At 35.8% G+C, this 19706-nt stretch overlaps 1 protein-coding gene across 15 annotated transcripts in view; it reads left to right on the forward strand.

Moving 5' to 3' along the window:
- The window catches only part of CNTN5 (contactin 5), a 592916-nt gene that overhangs the window by 218197 nt on the left and 355013 nt on the right, over positions 1-19706 (forward strand). Inside the window, exon 1 of one of the 15 annotated variants that reach the window (XM_041719782.2) lies at positions 14332-15982. The exons of the other annotated variants lie outside the window; for them this stretch is intronic. The gene's annotated coding sequence lies outside the window, so the exon portion shown is untranslated. Of the gene's footprint in view, positions 1-14331; positions 15983-19706 lie in introns of those variants that run through there. 15 annotated transcript variants of the gene reach the window in all.

Consider the following 19706-nt stretch of genomic DNA (forward strand, 5'->3'; position numbering starts at 1 on the left):
ATAAGAATCTTGATAATTATAAATTTTCATTATACTTGAAAAAGCTTGAACCCACTCTTAAGTCTTGACGTGAGGCTAACACCCATTAATAAAAATTTCAGTACAATGCTTCATTTAACTTTTGTCAGGGTACATTTTGAACACTAAATAAATCTCAAAAAGGGATGTTTTTTTTGTAGGCTCATGATTGCATTTGGCTAAGTGTTGAATAGTCCACCAAACTGCTAAAACCTCTAGAATTTCCTAGCAAATCTTTAGAAACTAGTACATTATGAGAGTTGGTTTTTATTTCAGTACCAGAGAGCTCACATGAAGAGGTGGTGATACATCGATTTTTCACAGTATCTCAAAATTCTTTGAATTTGCAGGGAAAAAAATAAAACCAAATCCAAAGAATTCTCAAAAAGCTAAACTAGTTATTCTCCTGCAGGTCTTGTTGTGTTGTAATTCCTGCTTTACAATGTGTAATAAAGACAGAAGATTTGTACCTAATAAAAATGGCTGAATTTTTTTTCACAACTGTATGATCAATGGATGTAAACTCTCAATGCACTATAAAATAAAGAAATGGAAAAAACAATTTTGTGACCAGCGTTTCTGAGTTATGATACCTTTCAGTAAGGTAGCCAGAAATTACTTTCTGTCACACACCTTTTACCACATATCTGAAATCTATCATTGATGTGTTTGTTCTTCTTTCATTTTTGTTGGTCTACTGCATAATCTTTTCTTAAAGATGCTTCTTAAGCTGGGAATGTTCTCATACCACATTAACAAGTAGATCCCTGAGAGATTGTATAGGTTTAACTTTTGAACACATTCTGATGACAATTAGATGATATACAGAGTTATCTGCATCACTTCTGTCTGAGCAGGCTTCTATGCTGAAAGACAGGACAACTGAAAGAGTTCATTTTAAATTAATAATTTCAATTGTGAAGTTATTTTTGTAGCATAGGGTCTAAATGGAACATTTGGGATTATTTTTACATTATTAGAAAGGACTGGTGTCAATAAAGAGCCACCAAAAAGAGCTGAAAATGTTTAAAATTATTTAAAATTACATTTTTAATATCTTAAGAAATAAAACTATTTCATTTTACAATTTATAACGTCTCTTTTATTCTAATACTATTTTATTAATATTAATTACTTGTTTTTGTTCTGGAGTCACTAAGAAGAAAGAGAATAACTAGTACCTTAGGGTGACTTTGTTTTGGTTGTAAATTTGCATTTTATTTAATTTGTATTCCTTTAATTGGATATGTTTAACAGGCCCTGGAAAAAGAAGGATTTTATTTCTTTTTCTATTTGCTTGTTGTTTTTCTTCATAAACTCTTACAAAAAATATTTTTTGGAGAGTTGAGTTGCTAGACATCTTATTTCTCAGAATGATCATTACCCACCTACGAACACACAAAGATCTAGAATATGTAAAAAAACCTAAAGAATAATAGAAATATTAACAAAAAAATCTAATAAAAAAATGAGAATCTGATTATACAATAATTGGTGATACTTTCTTTAAACTCTTTAACTGAATTTGCAATTAAGTGCCATGGGACACATAAGAACACCAAAACAACTTTCAGAATGTACATCCTGATGATTAGAGCACTTTTTGAATAGGTTTTACTTTCAGAATAATCTCTTGTAAGAGCATCAGCTAGACTTCTTTGTCTATTATTCTTCACATTTTTCCTCTTGATTTTGACTGCCTTTCCTCTCTTCTGCCTCTACAATTTGCTACAAAAACTTAATATCTTCCCTTTATTTTTATTTATTCAGTTTAAGAATACATGCAATTTTTTCCTTGTTTCACTAAGGGATGACATCTGTAAAATTCAAAACCATAAAAGTGTAGACTGGTGATGCCTTGTAGTCAAACAGTTCAGACATCATATTTATTTAGCCATTTTAATTTCTGAAATATTCAAAGATGATAATGGACAGCAACCTGCCCCAAGTACTCAGTGCCTTTGGGCTAGAGTATTGCAACAAGCTCTTTAGTGCTGTCCTTGAAAACCCTCAAAGATTTTGTCTGGTGGGGACTGATGAGGCGTAATTCCTCAAAGGCACGTCACTAAAATAGCTGGAGACATCCATAATCCTCAGGCTTTGCTTGTCATTCAGAATGTCTAAACTTTAATGTAAGTAAGAGAAGTAAGGATTTTGTCTCATAGAATTTGGAATTAAGTATTCTGGTTCAGCTTTGTTGTTTTTTTTTTAATTATAGTATGAACTTCTTTTAATGATGGTGAAAAATTTTCTTTACAGGTATGATCAGAATTCTGTACTGTGTTGAAAACTTAGGCTGTTATTTATTTATTTTATTTATATTGGTGTGAGGGATAAAATTTTTTGTGTTTCTGATAGAAAATGTTTTAAAATCATTAATTTCTGAATCTCTATCTACTGTGATATACAAACAGCAATAAAAAAACAGGGCCCTGTGCAAATCTGGACATTTTTCTATGATGTTATACATGGTTCTGCCAGAAAAAAGGAAGGTGACATTTTCATAATTGTTGAAGTTTATTATTTGTTTTTTAGTGATCTGATGGAAATTAAATCCTTCTATAACAAAGAGAGTAAAAGAGGGTCTCTATCCTGAAGAGCCTTAATATATGAAATTGAAGTGATGAAATTAAGTAAAGCAGCAGATTAGTAGAGCAGTATCAGCAAGGCCAAAGGCCAAGGTTGCAGAGAGAAGTTCAGCTATTCTCTATAGCCATGTTCTTTAGTACTGAGGTTTTGTTTTGGTTTAAATTGATTTCTTTTGGTGAGGCAGTAACAGTAGCAGGTCATGGACCAGAACTCCACTATACCAGGTACTTCACAAGTGCACGAAAATATTGTTTTTGTAATATTCTTTATAATTAATAAGTCAATATAATAATAAAAGTTGAAAATGAGGAAAGATTGTTCCTGTTCTTTGTTGCAATGAGAAATATCAGTAAGAGAATATTTTAATTATCAAGAAAAGTCTAAAAGAGAGTGTAACATTTCTCCCATGTTTAAAAATATAGGATGATTTTCAAGGGTATCTCTTTGTACGTTTAAAAACAATCCAGATACTAAGATTGCAATCCTGAACAATGAGACTGTTGTTGTTTTGGGGCTGATAAATGTCAGTTGTCATAAATCCCTAATAAAGGTTCTTCCATGTTTGGAAAAAAAAAAAAAAGTATTGTAAGGATATATGGATGGTAAAAATATATGGGGACACCTTAAATGTAAGGACATCTGAGCTGAGAGGATATCTGGTTAATGGCAATTCAACTTTAAAAACAATGATGTGAATCAGGCGAAGTAAAGAGTTAAACATTTAGATACAAAACCCTAAGTAATAAGGAAGTTACAGAAACACTACCATTGATGAAGAATTCGCAGAACAGTGAAAGGACCAGTGGAGCATAGCCTTGGAAAGATTACTCAGAGCTTCATAATCAAAAAAATGGAGGAAGCACGATCAGCATGAGTCTCAAGGGTAAGACCAAATTTATGAGGGGATACTTAAGCGGTTTGTCAGATGCATTATTCTAGTCATGGGATGTTTTAAGGAGATTGTAAAGAGAGGGATGAACGGGTTTGGAAAACTTGAGAGGAGTAGGGTAAAATTGGCCAGTCCAGTGTAAGCCTAGTGCTGGACCTTACTCTGACCATGCCAGAAGAAATCCTTTCAGTTTGAAGTTCTCCAGGTATTCTCTGGATATATGTATAATTTAAATGTTTCACTTAACAGGGTTCTCTCTTTTCTCTCTCATCCTAATGCATTCCTCTTTATGATAAACAGGTTAAGTGTTTAGTGTTTGTTTTCTTCTCTTTGTTTTCTCTCCAATAGGAAGAGTAATAACCTCATATTTCTCCCGCAAAATGTAATTGAAGGGTGGGAACCACAAACAAACTTCATTATAGGGTGGAAGTTTATGACAGTAATATAGAATACATAGGATAATATGTAGAAAGACAGAATGGTTGTTGAGTTTTCACAGAATTATTTGGAGAATTTCAACAGGACATAAGGTTTATGCAATTTAGTCATTTGTCTGTGAGGAAATTCTTTCTCTTTCACACTAGTAATAGCAGGACTCATTAGCCAACTCCAGAGAACACTGAAGGCGTACTCAGTGTTGCTGTTCAACATAATTTAGTGAAAAAACTAAGCAGACAAAAAATATCTCCAAATGCTTTACTGGGATAAATTTAGGTAGAACGTGGATGGTCTACATTCTGTTCAGTACATCTGGTGGGCAAATTACTACGTAGAGTGATAAACTGAGCGCAGAATACTCTTTCTCTTAACCCACACCAATATGGTTGGGATGCTGCAGGAAGCTGATGGTACTATATCTTTGGATACATAATTTTGAAGACAATGAGCTGTAGATAAATAGGCTTTATTCAATTTCCTTCATGCAGAACAAAATTATTTTTAGAGATATTTTTCCTGGTTGCTTTCTTTTTTTTTTTACAAAATATATAAGTGTGCTGTTCATAAGTACTCTTTTGGGTAATGCTACCTAATTGATTTTATAATTTAATTCAATCTACAAAATATTTTTTTTATTTTTCTGTGTTGTTATGACTACAACTGAAACTCTTTAAAACATTTGTTATACAAGAAATGGGTGTGAAATAAGTATTTTTGAGTTTGCACTAAATTCTGCAGCTACACCACTCTTTTTTTTTTGATCCTGCCTGGTAGAATATTTAATTCATTTACAATATCAAATAGGCAGATATTTGGAGAGAGTGGACATGATGTTTATTCTCAATGCAGTTTCCATGCATGTGGATTCAAATATGATGTGGATATTTTGTATAATTTTTACAAGTTTGTTTCATCACTGTACTGTAGATCATACACTTTCCCTAATAATAGTATCTATCCATTCAAATCACATAATGATTAAGGAGAAATTGTACTTCAAGAGTTTGAAATGTACACAGATGGATCAGAATTTTAGATATGGCAGTTGTGTACTTATCATTGATTTCTACTGACTTCTCCATGAAGAAATTAAAATTAAAATATGTGAGTAAAGCCTTTGTGATTGGAGATGACATCCAGGCATTTGTCTTAGGGGCATCACATATATATTTTCTCCATCTTATTGTAAAATGTGAGAACTATCAGGCCCGATGCTGTATTTTCTAAGACTGGATGTCCCTCAGCATGGGTCACCCTGTGCTCCAGGCATGCTGAGTTTTCTAATAGAATAACCCAGCTGCCTCTGCTGCTGACATCTAGAATTATCCTGTATCCATACTTTTGGTGACTGCTGTTGGTAAATTAAGGTTATGTGGCAGGAAATAGTTTTGGGATCACAGCGTATTTATCACTTCTTGTTGCCAGAGACAAGATTCAATAGAAAGCACATTTGGGTGTTATAAGGGAGAGAAATCCTAGGCAATATTAGCATGCATGAGACTCATCAGTTCATTAGTCATCCAGGTCTCTGTAGCCACCTCAGTCCTGAGTTCATCTTCAGCAGGGTTGAAAAAAGAAAAGTAAAATCCATTATGTCCTACCTGTGTCCTCACCTCTCCAGAAGTGCAGCAATGGAGCCTGGGGCTCCCCTGCAGCCAAGACTCAGCTTCAAGCTACCTGTGATCCCTCCTCCTTCTATGCTTGTGTGCAGTCCTGCCACATCCCTTTCAACTCCTCAGCTCTTATACCAAGGAGGTGTAGACCACTAACCAGGCAGAAAAATGTGCAGTATCCGTTGTCTTTTTTCCAAGTATATCACAAAAAATTAGATTACAAGAATCACATCAATACCAGAATTAATGCAGCTGGAGAGGGCTCAGACTCTGTTAAATCATTCTGACTGCATAATGTGTGCAGGAATAAGCCTTGTTTTTTCTTAATCAGCATATAAATTTGAGGTTACATAATTTTTTTAAAACAGTGCTCAGCAAAATATTTGCTTTGTAAATTGGATCAAAAAGTAGCTTTTTAGAGACAGGTAGAGGACCATACAGATGATGAAGATGAGGCAGTAGAGAAGTTTGCCAGGTCATGGTCAGTGGGGCTGCAGGCTGCAGCTAAAGCCAGGCTTCACAAGCATTCTTAGCTGGCTTCAGAGCAAATGCAAACAGATTAGTGTACACCATGATTGCTATAAACCGGTGAAATATACCTGGTAGTCAAATTCTGACTCCCTCCTTCCATTTAGCACTCACTGTCTGTATTAACCTCTTCAGATTTAAGCTGACTGAACTTGAAGATTAATCTCCTGCTATAGATGATCTGTCTAGCTAGGAATTAGTTTATTTCTAAGAAGCATGGTTTTTGTACTGTGCTCCCCAATAAATTTAAAAAGGCTATCAGTTTCTAATGTAGGAAATAAAGCTCAAAAAATAAATGTTGGTTGCCCTTTTGTTTTTTCAAAAAGAATTACTTGAAATCTCCTCCCTGGGTAACAATCAGGAAATTTCTTAATACTGGGAACTTTAAAATGTCTGTTGATCTGCAAAACAGAGTATGAGTGATGTAGGCATTTCTTATATAATTGGTTTTGCGTATACTTACAATCACATACTGGTTTTAAAATATATTCCCTTGGTGTGTTCATTATATCCATCTCTTATCCACTTCTGCAATATATATCTGCAGTCATTCATTATTGTTTATTATTAGAAAAGCAATAAAGAGGGAGCAGCATCATGACTCAAATTACAGTCCCAAAAGAACATACATATAAAGATATAAAGTGTAGTATAAAGTTCACATTTGCCCCATAATAATATTAACTTCTACAAACTCAATGCATCTGAAGTAGAATGTTTTCCTTTTGGTTGTTTGTTTGCTTTCAATTTCTCTCAGCTTAGTTAGTAAGGGTCAGAAACAAAAACTCTTAAGGGCTCTTAAAATGCTGATTTGGGCTCTGCCTACTGTTAATGCGATTTATTACTAATTTTTTCTTGTTCTCATTTTAAACTACTTATAAGCTTTTATGATTTCCAAGTTTATGTCTTTTAAAGTAGTCTACATTTTGTATAGGTCTTTAAAGGAATATTTAAATGTATAAACCATTAAGATTCAGATAAATCTCTTGTAAGACATATTCAATGAGAGTGGCAACTCTGTAATTTATAGCTGTATATCACAGTATGCCATAAAATTTTCTTATCAGCAGTTCCCAGCAATATAAAATTGATAAGTTTGGTGCTACTAGGTCATGTACTCTTTCCTGGAAGTCACCTTATTCTGATTTACCCTTAAATTAGTCTCTGCATGGAAGATGTTCTGCTCTGGACTTACTAAAAAACTTATTGGTGAACCAAAAGCAGTTAATCCATAAGTGTAACTAGTTGAGGATGACCATTGCTGATTTAGTTTTTTGGGTTACCCAAGACACATTGATTACTGTTTGGCAGCACCAGACAGAATATTCAGCTTATGAATTGATGCAGCAACAGGTGTCTCCAGAGGCCTAGGCACAATTTGTCTGTTTGCTTCAAATTGATTACTTCTTACTGCACTATTTCTCAAAAAGATCATCTGCTACAGCAGCTATTTCTATCACATTTCTGATTGTAGCTTGCCTCAGTATGCTAAAAGCAATAGGGAAAGAGGAGATCCTCACTGGCAAACTGCAAGAGGTTAATAGGGATTTCAGTAAAAGGCTATGTGTCATAATATCATCCTAGGATATTATCCTGGAGAGATGTTTGGACTGGCATTTGATACTCCCAGTCCCACTGTCATGTCATAAAGGCTAATTTCACTCATATCTGTCTCTTTATGAAGAGCCAGTTACAAACCACATAACCCATTTAGGTATTTTCACTGTATTCATCAATGCAGACATGCAAGATTCCATAGAGAATCTTATGTATGTTGCGTGTCACTTAGATATGATTTCAGAAAAGCAGAGGCAAGAAGCAACTGTACTGCTGCCATCAGTAATGCGCCTGAGTTCTACTGAAATCTGTGTAATATAAAAAGCCACCCTGAGTCACCCAACCAGAAAGAGACAGGGGAGTTCATAACTTCACTGAGTCAAAAAAGGGTAATTTTCCTGTCAGGTATTAGAACGTATCTGGTCTAAGAAGAAATGTGCGTTTCTAAGGAAGTGAAAGAAAACTTATTAGGATTCAGCTGGATGGTCAGACTATCACTAGACTGAAAGAGAAGTAAACTGATTTAAAAAAAAAAAACAAATGAAATCTCTCTAGATACACTGGAGAGCTCCAAAATGGAAATTAATTATAACCCCAAGTCTGTCTTGTCACAGCAAGATTTTCTTCCAGCGGGTAACCCCTAGGGTACAAGGCAGGATGAAAAATAAAATCCACAGATGCCAAAGTTCACAATTGCTACATAAAGGGACTTTTTTATTTAGTCATAGAGCAAGCAGATTAAATTCTGATTACCATTTCCTTTTTTTGGTAACTGTCTTAGCTATTTTGGATGTTTTGAATATTTTCATTTTTCTCTAAGCTAGCCTGAGAAAAGGATGATTTAAAGATAATTCATCAATTATTAACTGAAGACTACGGCAAATCCAGAAACCTTGCCACTTGATCTCCTTAAGCACACAATTCCTCCATGTTCCCTGAATATCCAAAAAGAAATTGGAGAGGTTTTCTGTACAAATACTGCATGGCTCTGACAAGGAGCTTACATCAGATGAGTCAAGACCAAATAGAAAAGTGTCTTTTAGAAGACTGGTATCAAGTTAAGATAGGCAAACAGGCCTCAGTCACTAGGATCACTATATAGCATATCACAATGCCTGGAACCAGTTTGTCCATAGATAAATCAGAAATTGATGATAATTTAAAAATGTATACGCTGACAGTTATTTAGTAACCTGCAAAGTTTAATTACAGCAATATGAACCTAAAGATAATTTGAATAGCAGTCATACATACAAAAGTTACCCAGGAAGCAAAGTAGTTCTGTGTTTTCTTTTATCCTTATCTGTTGCACACAAACTTTTAATAAAGTGCTCCACAATACATTTCTGATATTCTCTTCACAGAAAAAGAAAAGTTATTTTATGTGTGAATTGGCATTGATCACTGAGATTTTCGAGATAAAAACCTCCACACAGCTCTAAGTAGTGGTAAAAAAAGTGAAGCCTAACCAGGATTCGTGTGTTTAGTCAGCAGTGAAAAGGACTTTAGGAAGCAAACTCTGCCTGCACTTTAAACTTTTTGTAACCTACAAAGAACCAAAAAAGAAATAAGAAAAACATGTGTTGCAAGAGCAAAACCAGTTGAACTGAACAGCTATCATTTGCAGGCTGGAAATTCAGCTGTGCCTTTTACTTGAAAAAGTGAAAAAAGAATTTTGCAATAGGCAGGGCAAATGCTTGTCCCCTTCTGTTCTCACGGGTTTTTTATAACTCTGTACTCCCTCCTTCTCTTCCTTCTTTTCTCATATTTTGGTGAACTACAGAAAGATGACAGAGATGATGGTAAAAAGTTTAAGATGCTGAAAAAATATTTGATGCTTTCAGACTACAAGTTAAAAGTGAGATTGTTGTATGATGCACTTCCAAAATAACAATAATGCATATATAATAATTAGTGACTTCAGTGACTTTAGTGTCTCAAAAGAAGATTATAGAAAGATAAATTTAAGACTAGTAAGTAATGGGATTTGATATTCTATTTCTAGAAATGAAGGAGTGCTAGTATACAATAGAAAATTCCTTATTTCTAAATTAAATATGCCATGTATGTATCTAATTAACACAATATTGTGTGACCTTACTGCCAAGATTCATGACAATCTATTAATATTAGAACAGCAATTTTATATATTCTGCTGGCATAAAAATGCAAGATTTAGAATTGTAGCTTATGCAGAAAAATAACCTTTAATAAGATGTAACAACAGTTTTTTTGGTTGATTTTCTATTAAAATGCCCTATAATTTGGCGTAAGAGAGTAAAATGCATTCTGATTCAGCCTTTTGTGCTTTTTACCTTTCAGGAGGCAAGCATTGGTAACGGAAATAGCCTATTTTAATCCTTTTAAATCTAATGAATTTTGATATTAGAAATAATTTATCAATCTTAGAATTCTTCCTAAAAAAGGCAGTATTCTAGCATGTGTAGTGATTACAGTGATTAGAACCATTACCCAAAACTTCTAGACAAAGCTCAGTGCTTAAAATATACCTTATAAATCTGTGGACTTATAAGTCCTCAAGAGCCTGAGAGCAGGTAGTTTGCCAGCCTCTCTTAAAAATAGGATATTGTACATATTGATACGTAAGTCTTTCATAATAACTTACAGATTTTTTGTCTCCTAGAATTAAACATTTTCCCATCTAGGATTGAAGATAAATAGGGTGAATAAATTTATTTTTTTACCTTTCTGTTTTTCTATTTTTTATATATATCTATATATATATATATATATATATTGTCCCTATACTGTTGTCCCTAGAGTAGAATCTTGGCAAGCTTGGGCTAGAGTATTCATGCTTTTAGTTCTATGTGGAATTATATAATATATATCTATTTGGAGCTTCAACTCCTTTTCCTGATTTTATGTAATTCCTTCTGAGCAGATGGTTGCATGCTGACAGTTGTCACTTATATATTAAAGTAACTTACAATTGACTGTTGCTCTTGCCTTAAAGAGAATGTTGGATGAAATGAGAAAAGTAGTTGTCTTGCAAACAAATCAAGTTTTTATCATAAATTTGACATGCATCACAAATTAATGGAGGCAGTTTCTATAGTAATAATGTAATCCCTGGAAGAACTGCAGCTGTCTATTCAGGTGCATTCAATCTCTCCTTGATGGGAATAATTACCTTCCATCCTTGCTGGATAATTGCCTTTTGATTGAGGTCATCAGAGCAATCAAGATTGTGAGAGGTAGAAATCATTGCTAGGGTGAAGAAACAAGGGGGAGGAGGATAGAGACCAGAAAAGATATTTTAGAAGGGTGAATTGATAGAGAATTTGCATGTATTTTACTGCTTCTTTCTTTGAAGTTATATTTCAAATTATTTGATTATATGAAATCAGATGGCTGTTAAATATGCTAAAGCCCATGTCTACTTGCTATATTTTCGTCCAAAAGAAGGTTGTTATTCTGTCAGTCCTTGAACACAGAATTTTCTAATTCCAAGCTTTCAAAACAGTTTCCCTTTGTGGATACCTGCAATGTTTTATTCTTGTTTATTTATTTATTTATCTTCCTCTATGTCTGATAATTTTTAAACTAATTAATTTGGTAACTTGAATTTTTGCCCTGAGTCTTTAGATCCTAGTGTTGGTTGGTGTTGGAAATTGCTTTCACCTGGCTAATGACTGGATAGCAAAATAGCTGAGAATGCCATTTATGCTCCTATTACACAACTTTAGTTGTTTTATCAGTCTGACATGGTCTGCAATGAAGGCAACAATTGTCTAGCCTACTAGCTAGCAGTTTTAGCATTATATCCCTTAATATTAAAAAGGGATGTTTCACTTTGGTTTTACAAATTATGAGGAAAGACCATAAGGTACTTATACACACTATTTTTTTCTTCCTTTTATAACAACATTATACCCTATAGGGATGCACTCTGTTGCTTTAAAATATTTTTTTTCTTTTCATCATGGGAAAAAATAACAATTATTTCCATACAAAAAAAAAAAAAAAGGTTTTTTAACTTTTTAATCCAGGTGTACATGAATACATTTAGCAAAAGATAAAAATCAGCAGGGTGATTCATAGTTGATTATGGAGAGGACACTGATGCATTACGTGGTATATAAAATGTATGCATTTTAAATTATAGCCTTTTCATTAATTTTAAGCAAATAATGAAACAGAAAAATAGAATACTTTGTCCCAAAGGAATATTTAAAATACCATCTACACCAATTCCCCTGCAACAAACAAGGATATGCTTAACTAGAGCAAATAGCTTAAGGCCCCATCCAACCTGGACTTGAAGTGTTCAGGTATGTGACATCTAACAGATCTCTAGACGTTTTTTTCCAGAGTTTTACCACCCTCATTGTTAAAGATTTATTCCTTCTTTTTAGTCCCAGAGACATAATGATTTATGCTGAGGTGGTAACAAAGCTGATTTTCTCCAACAGTGGGAAAGACTTTGCTTCCCCAGTTCCTGTCTTACTGTCCATCCACTCAAGATGTGTGGGAAGGGTGACTGCCATTGAAGACTGAGGAAAAAAGCTGTTGAGTACCTCAGCCTTCTCTGTGCCCATAGTTACCAGTTTGCCAGCCTTGCTTACCACAGGAGCTACACTTTCTTTGACCTTCTTTTTCTGGTGGACATACCTGTAGGAACTCTTCTTATTCTTTGCATCCTTTACCAAGTTCAACTCCAGCTGTGCCATGGCTCACCTGACCCCATCCACACATGACTAGGTGATGTCCCTAGACTCTTACGAGGACCTCTGTCTCTGATTCCTTTATCTATGTATTTCATTCTTGCCCTTTAGTTTGGTCAGTAGGTCTTGACTCATCCATGTTAGTCTCTTGCCTCCTTGGCCCGAATTTTTGTACCTGATGATTAAGGCTCTTGCACTGTATGGAAAGTAATAGTAAGGATCTGCCAGCTCTGTTCTGCTCCTTTGTCCCTGAGGGCAGTTTCCCAGGGGGTCCTATTGACTAACTCCTTAAATGAGTGGAGCTCTGTTTTTTTAAAATTCAAGGTCCTGACTTTAGTCTTCACAAATACAAATGAGAGATTTACATCCTGTGTAACTGATGCCTTTATTTCTTACAGCTGTAAAGGGAAGACAAAAATTCTGACTGTGTTGTTATTTCCCTCATGCATTCTACATAATTTTGTCCCACAAACTGTAAATGACATCCATTCCTTGGAAATTAAGTCTCTGGATATCTCTATTGCCATGTAGAACCAACCCAGATAATTCATGCTCAGGCTGGTAAATTTGCTGTTCAGTGAAAGCTCAGGAATTTAGGTGGGTTTTTTTTTTTTTGTACATAAGTGTATTACATCACATTTTAGATTGCAAATAAAACTAAGAAATATGTAATGAGGATGAACTTATAGTAAATATGGAAACAGTTTATGGAAGCCTTTCTTACATCATTTCCATATAAGACTACATGATAAAATTTCATGAGCCTTTGTAGTGGTTTAACCCAAGTCAGAAACCAAGCCCCATGCAGCTGCCTGCTCACTCTCCCACAGTAGGTTTGGGGAGAAAATAAAAAATGTAAAGGATAGAAAACACTTATATTGAAATAAAAAAGTTTAATGAGGAAAGTAAAAGCCATAGACACAAGCAAAACTGCCATGGTGGGGCTGTGGCGCAGTGTCAGTGCACCCATGAAAATGTATTTTCCTTAGATGAGTGCTGTGAGATGCGATCAGAAACAGAGCAGAGCAGGCTTAAGCTTAGGCATAAAGGGAAAAAAAACCCCACACTTTATTAACCTACAATTATAATAAAAAGAACACACAGAAATCAGAATGAAAACCTTCCAACACATTTCTCCTCCCCCCACCCAATTTCCACCAAAGCACATTGAGACAAAACCTTGGACTCTCAATAAAGTTACCATCCCTCAGATAATCAATTCTCAGTCCATCACGGGAGAGAGGACTCTCTCTTGTACCATAAACTCCCCCAAGAAACACAATTGCAACCTCTTGTGTTTCCATGTCACACGGCACTGCCTGGAGACAATCTGCCAGTGTGACACCCTCCTTCCATGTACAGAGCTCTCACCACTGTGCATGGACTGAAACTGCTCATGGGGTTCCTTTAAGGATGCTTTGCCAAGGACCAAAGAACAACAGTTTCTCATCTTGGGACAACAGTCTCCCCCATTTTCTCCTCCCCTGGGGCTGAGGGTCTAGAGAATAGAGACCCTCTTCTTCCCTGAAGACTGAGGGTACCACCACACCCTCCTCAACTTTTCTCTGTTCACTCCAGTCCTGCACATGACATCACTGCAGCCGGTCACTCTCACTCCAGCCCTGGCAGTCACTGCAGCCAGTCACTCCCTTGGCTCAAGCCATTGCATCCCTCTAAGAATGCAGTCTGTGTTGACAGGAGAAATTGGATCAGTCTGTGGCTGTACAAGAAAAGTCCAGCCAAGGCCACTTCATCATCTCCTCCCACCTAGGATTTCTTCTTCCAACATCTCAGGTCCTAGGCCATCTCTCTTCTCTTTCAGATCAAGAAGGATTAATGTTTCACAAAGCTTTCTTTGTCCAAGAAGGGGTTAAAAGTCTCAGGCTCCTAGGACAGCTGGAATCACCTTACCCCCCCCCCACCACCACTCTTTCTCTCTCCTCTATGGCTTACTGCCAGCACATGTATCAAATTTCCAGGTGCCTTCAGGCTCTCTGTCTCTCTGTCTTTCCCTCTTGTTGAGGGGAACAAAGACACCTCAGGTTTTCTCCACCCTTGTGTCCTGCAGGTTCCAGTCCCTTCACCCCCTGGCCTGCCTCTCCTGGGCCTCATGGCTTCCCCTTCCCTACCTAGCCCACAGGCAGGGCACTTGACTGACTGGAACCAAAAGAGAGAGTTCCCACTGGGAGATCTCTACTTTTAACCCCTGTGTTCTCAGAGGTGTGTCCAATGTCTTCAGTGGTCACACCAGGTGTCAATATTCAAATCTGACCACTGATTGGTTTGACCCCAACTTCCTGAGAAAACTCACTTCCTTGTCAAACCAGGACAAAAATAAAACAAGGAATTAATTCACAGCTTCCCATGGGCAGGCAGGTGTTCAGCCATCGCCAGCACAGCAGGGCGCTACCACGTGTAACAATAACTTGGGAGGAAAAACACCATTACTTCATAAATTCATCATCCTTGTTCTTCCTTTCATTTGCTTTATGTATTGACCATGATGCCATATAGTCTGGATATATCCATTTGGTCTGGGTCACCTGTCCTATCTGTGTCTCCTCTTAACCTCACATAGAACCCCAGCTTTCTCACCATCATGGCAGCATAAAAGCAGAAGACTTGATTTTGTGTAAGACCTGCTCAGCAACAACAAAACCAACTCTATATTATCAACTTTGTGTTCATGACAAATCCAAAACACATACTAGCCACAGTGGAAAAAGAAATAGCTGTACCCCAGCCAAAACCAGCACAGCCTGTTTCAGAGACATACCATGAATCTTCCAATGACAGTGTCCCTGAACCAGCACTGAATTAATTGTGAGCAGATGATTTACCATTTTCAGAGACTAATCAAAAATTGTTAACTATCAAAACCTGCTTTTAGGAGTGTCACAAAGGAAAACTTATGCAGCAGCATTTTCTTTTCTTTTTAAATGGATACCTTAAAACTGAAAGGACATAGTATTGGAAATAATGTAGTGGCTATATATTTTCTGCATTAAGTTGCTCTGTTATTTGTAGTGACTACAACACAACCTTTTCCTTCTCTAATTGGAAAATTTATGACTCAGAGATTTGCAATAGTCTTACCAAAGAGATGATCTAAAATTGAGAGTCTAAACCTGCAATCTAACATGTAGAACATGTTCGAATATGTGCATTTTTTCACAGAAGAGATTAGCAAAAGCTGTGTTAGTGCTCACCAGAAAATAGAACTAAAAGGAACATTACAGAAATGTACTGGTTTGCTGATAATCCTGCTCTGTGAAACTAGAATACATATTTTCATTTGCTAATCTTATTTACAGAAGATAAAGTCCCATGCTTCAGAGCACTGCCAACTGTGAACTGCTTGGTGTTTAGCACAAAAATACTGCTGCCTGGGCAAGTGAAGCATTGTGTCTTGCTCCTTTAAGTAACCAGTTAAATTGCCTCTGCCTGCCATACCTGGGATTATGGGACACTTCATACCTTTTGGATAAACATAGAATAATGATGATAAGGCATTTTCAAGGTATTGCCCCAGCTACTCAGAAAAAAAGATGCAAATGAGAGAAAAGCTGTTTAGAAGAAACAAGGTCTGGATTTGCTCTGCGATAGAGCGAGACTGCTGGAGAAGCTATTGGATTTGACAGAAAAACACAGAGGAGATCATGGTGAGTGACAGTGGGAAGAAAAAAATGTTTTGAAGTTAATGGTGTGGAAATAACGTAGGTTCACCAAAGCTCTGCATGTAACTGAAAGGAAATTGTTACTGGTAAACACCAACTGTGGCTGAGTGCACAGGATGCACAGTTGGCTTTTACAAGAAGTTTCTTGCTGCTCCTTCTAGGCAGCTAGTGTTAGCCTGTTCTCATTCAAGTGGATGACCAACTGTTATAAGACCATCTCAGTGTGTACATGGCTCTGTCATTTACAAGTGGGAAAAAGAAAGGTTTCAGAAAGGAGAAATGTGTATTGATAGCTGCTTCCACAGGACAAAAGTAAATTGTCTTTATTAGCTTCCTAAGGAAGTTATTACTCCTTAGTAATAAAGCCTACTTTTTGTCTTGTCTTCAAGAGTTGTTTGAGATTAATATATTTGTCTCCATCAGTCTTTTTGCTGTTCAATTTCCTTGCTTGCAATTAAATTCTTTGGAACAGGAATGCGTGTGTCTGAACTGTGCCTATACAACTGGTGTGAGGTTTCTCTGTAAATTCTGCTGGAATGTTATTCAGAGGCTGCACAGTTTTTGAGAAAACTTGGACACAAGGGCCTTAGGATATTACCAAAATAACTAAACTGTACTTCATTTTTCTTTTTGATTATTAAGGAATTAGTCTTGAAATTATGTGTGTAGAGACACATTTATCTTAACTTGTAGAAATGGAGCTTTGATAGTGAGAGGAAAACAGGTATGTGAAAACTGTGTTGTCAAAACTGTGTTCTCAGCTCTTAATCACAGAAAGAGATTGAAAATTTAAGACATGAAACTCCTTGCCTTGTAGTCCCTCAAAGGCCAAGGTGAATTACTCAAAAGTGAGAGTGGCAGAAAGAATGTAATTAGGTAAAAAGGTTAGCACAGGGCATCTTACTCTTTGTCCCGACTGATTTCTAACAAGATGGTTAGTCTTAACTGACAGGAATGACATCTCAGAAATTTGAAAAGAAATAGAAATGAAAGAGAATTCCTATTTTTAAGGTGCTGCAATTTATGATATATATTAATATACTTTAATGTATGGTTACTATATAATATTTAATAAGTCAAATAAAACCTGGTTTTAAACTCCATTTTTAAAAGAGTTTAAGGGTCAGTCAGCTAAAAAAAAAAAAGAATAAGAATGGTAGACGCAAGTTACCATGGGTTTAAGGCTGAAAATTTTGCATGCAGGATACTGTCCAAAGTGCATTTTTGCTGATCAGTATTTCCTGGTTTTGTCAGAAACACTGCATATTTGTGACACTTAGTGTTATCTCAATAGAATCATTGAACTTCTAAATACTTTCTACCTTCTTTTGTGCAAATATTTAGCTTTAGTAAGCCTGAAATATGTATTTTTTTTCTTATTTGTAATAAGTGGTAAAATTGGATATGAACAGCAGAGAACATAAGCATGCTGAAAATAAGTCTATTAATGAGAAATGTAAAAGGATTCCTTATATGTTTGCATCAAACAGGATATATAACAGAGTGCCTAATGGAAAAACTTTGAATTTTTTTCTTAATTGAATTTAAAAATAATCAGAAAATTGTGTTTTTAAAGGCCATTCTAGTTCTATTAAACAGAATAAATTATGTCATTGATGTTTTCTGGTAAGAACTATATTAAAAGGACTTGCTAATATTTCTCATCCATAACTTTTCCTATCCCAAGGATAGGAGACTCAAAGAAGCCCAGGTTTTCTGTGATTTCCCTACAAGACTGAGTGGATGGAGGCAGAATGGGAAGAGTACTTGAAGCAAATGCTACTCTGAAAGAGAGGTTCTGCTTCTACCTCAGAGTCTAGCATGGCCAAAGATGTTCTGTGCACTTTGTGTGTTCTTGAACTGAGCCACTGATTACCTACATCCTTAGGTAGAGCATAGTGCATCTCATTAAGCAAAAATTCTGCAGTATAGGTCAAAATGTGGAGACTCTACTGTTCTTTATGCATAATGTTTTTTGGAAGTTTAATACATATTAGCATCAAATTCAACAGTTCAGGATTTTTTTTCCACCAGAAAACGTTGTGAGAAGAAAAAAAAAAAAAAAAAAAAGTTAAACTTCCATTCTTTGTTAGAGTACTTTTCTGTCTCTTACCAGGCATGTAACAATAGAACTGGAGAGGGTACCACTAGAGTGCTAAAAGTGTAAAACACAGAAACCTACTATGCTTCCTGGAACAATATTTGGAAAAACACACTTGAAATAGTTCTCATGAATCACAGTTGGATATCTAAACCTTTGAACTCCAGAGGTATCAATTTTTAGTTCTGTAAAAGATACTATTTAATCTACCTTGATTTGGGAGGTATTTTTAGAAACTATACACTCTTCAGGACTCTAAGTCAGATTCCTGTTGAGATACAGATCTCCAAGTGGGTGATGCCTGCTAACCTCACACATAGCTGACACACAGATGTCCAGACTCTACTTGGAGGAAGTGCTATATGAATTTGTATGAAACTAGGTATTGAGATGAAGTTCACCATCCAGACAGTTTTTTAGAAACAAAAAATTATCAAGATTTTGTTTCATTTTAATTCCTCCTGCATAAATGTAATTTCTGGATACTCCTCACTTACCCAGAGTATTCCTGTGTGAGGATTTTCATCCAGGATGGTAGACTTTAATCAAGTGGTCTGCAATAGCTGAAAAAATGCTCCTTTCCATGGTATAGTCTGAAAGGCCAGTAACAGTATTTGATCTACTTAGGACCTCCAGTAGTTAACCATTCTGCTAAGAAGCTAAAAATCTCCCTTAATTGAGACAGCTCTTGCAGATTTATCGAAAACCTCAGACAATTCCCTCTGCCAATCTCTATTACCTCCCACTTTGTCTAGCTTGCACACATGCCAGCTGCCTTTCAGGCACGTCTGAAGCCTTGCTAGACATTTAGAAATCAGGGAAAAAACATTGTATAGATGTACTGAAAAGCATATATACAGTAAAAAAATAAACTTCTTATTTGTTTGTTTGTTACTCCAGAAGGTTCTTTTCTCCAGCAGTATGTCAAGAACATAGGATATATTGAAATTTAGGATTTCCATGGTGCAACAGTCTCATGAGTTCTTAATAACACTGATATTTAATCATGGAGAGATTTTCAATTGTTGTGACAGTATTATGGGACATTATGTTAATATTAATAGCACCAAAGGCTATTGAGGAAAAGAAGGTCATTGCTAGAACTTCAGTTAGTTGGTTGATTTTGATTTTTTACAGATTTTTATTTGCATGCAATAGAAATCTTTTTCTCCTTTGAGTCAATAACTGTAGAGAGTTCTTATTTAGTAAGTTAAAATAAAATCCTAAATCCAATGTTTGGCAAAATCTAATAATCCTCTAAATGACTTTGCATTTCTTCTAAAACATGCATGTCCTTATCTTCACTTTCTAGCAGTGGTTCACAATTGTATTGGAGGGACAAAAGACCATACACACTGGGTCATGAAATATTCTTCAGTGCATTGCCCCTGACACTGACCAAAGGCTGTGCCTAGAGAAGGACTGGGATATTTTTCCCAAAGCTTTTTCAGCCAGCAATCACTTTTGGCACAGAAATCACATTTATCTCCAGTCTCTGCTCTCAATTCTCTGCACTACTGCCCCATATAAACTCAGACCCACAAAATACTGTGAAAAGCATATGCACACTGCCTGGAAAAAACATTCCTTTTTTTCCTTGCTCCAGCT

This window comes from Taeniopygia guttata, chromosome 1, assembly GCF_048771995.1.
Source record: "Taeniopygia guttata chromosome 1, bTaeGut7.mat, whole genome shotgun sequence".
NCBI classification, from domain to species: domain Eukaryota; kingdom Metazoa; phylum Chordata; class Aves; order Passeriformes; family Estrildidae; genus Taeniopygia; species Taeniopygia guttata.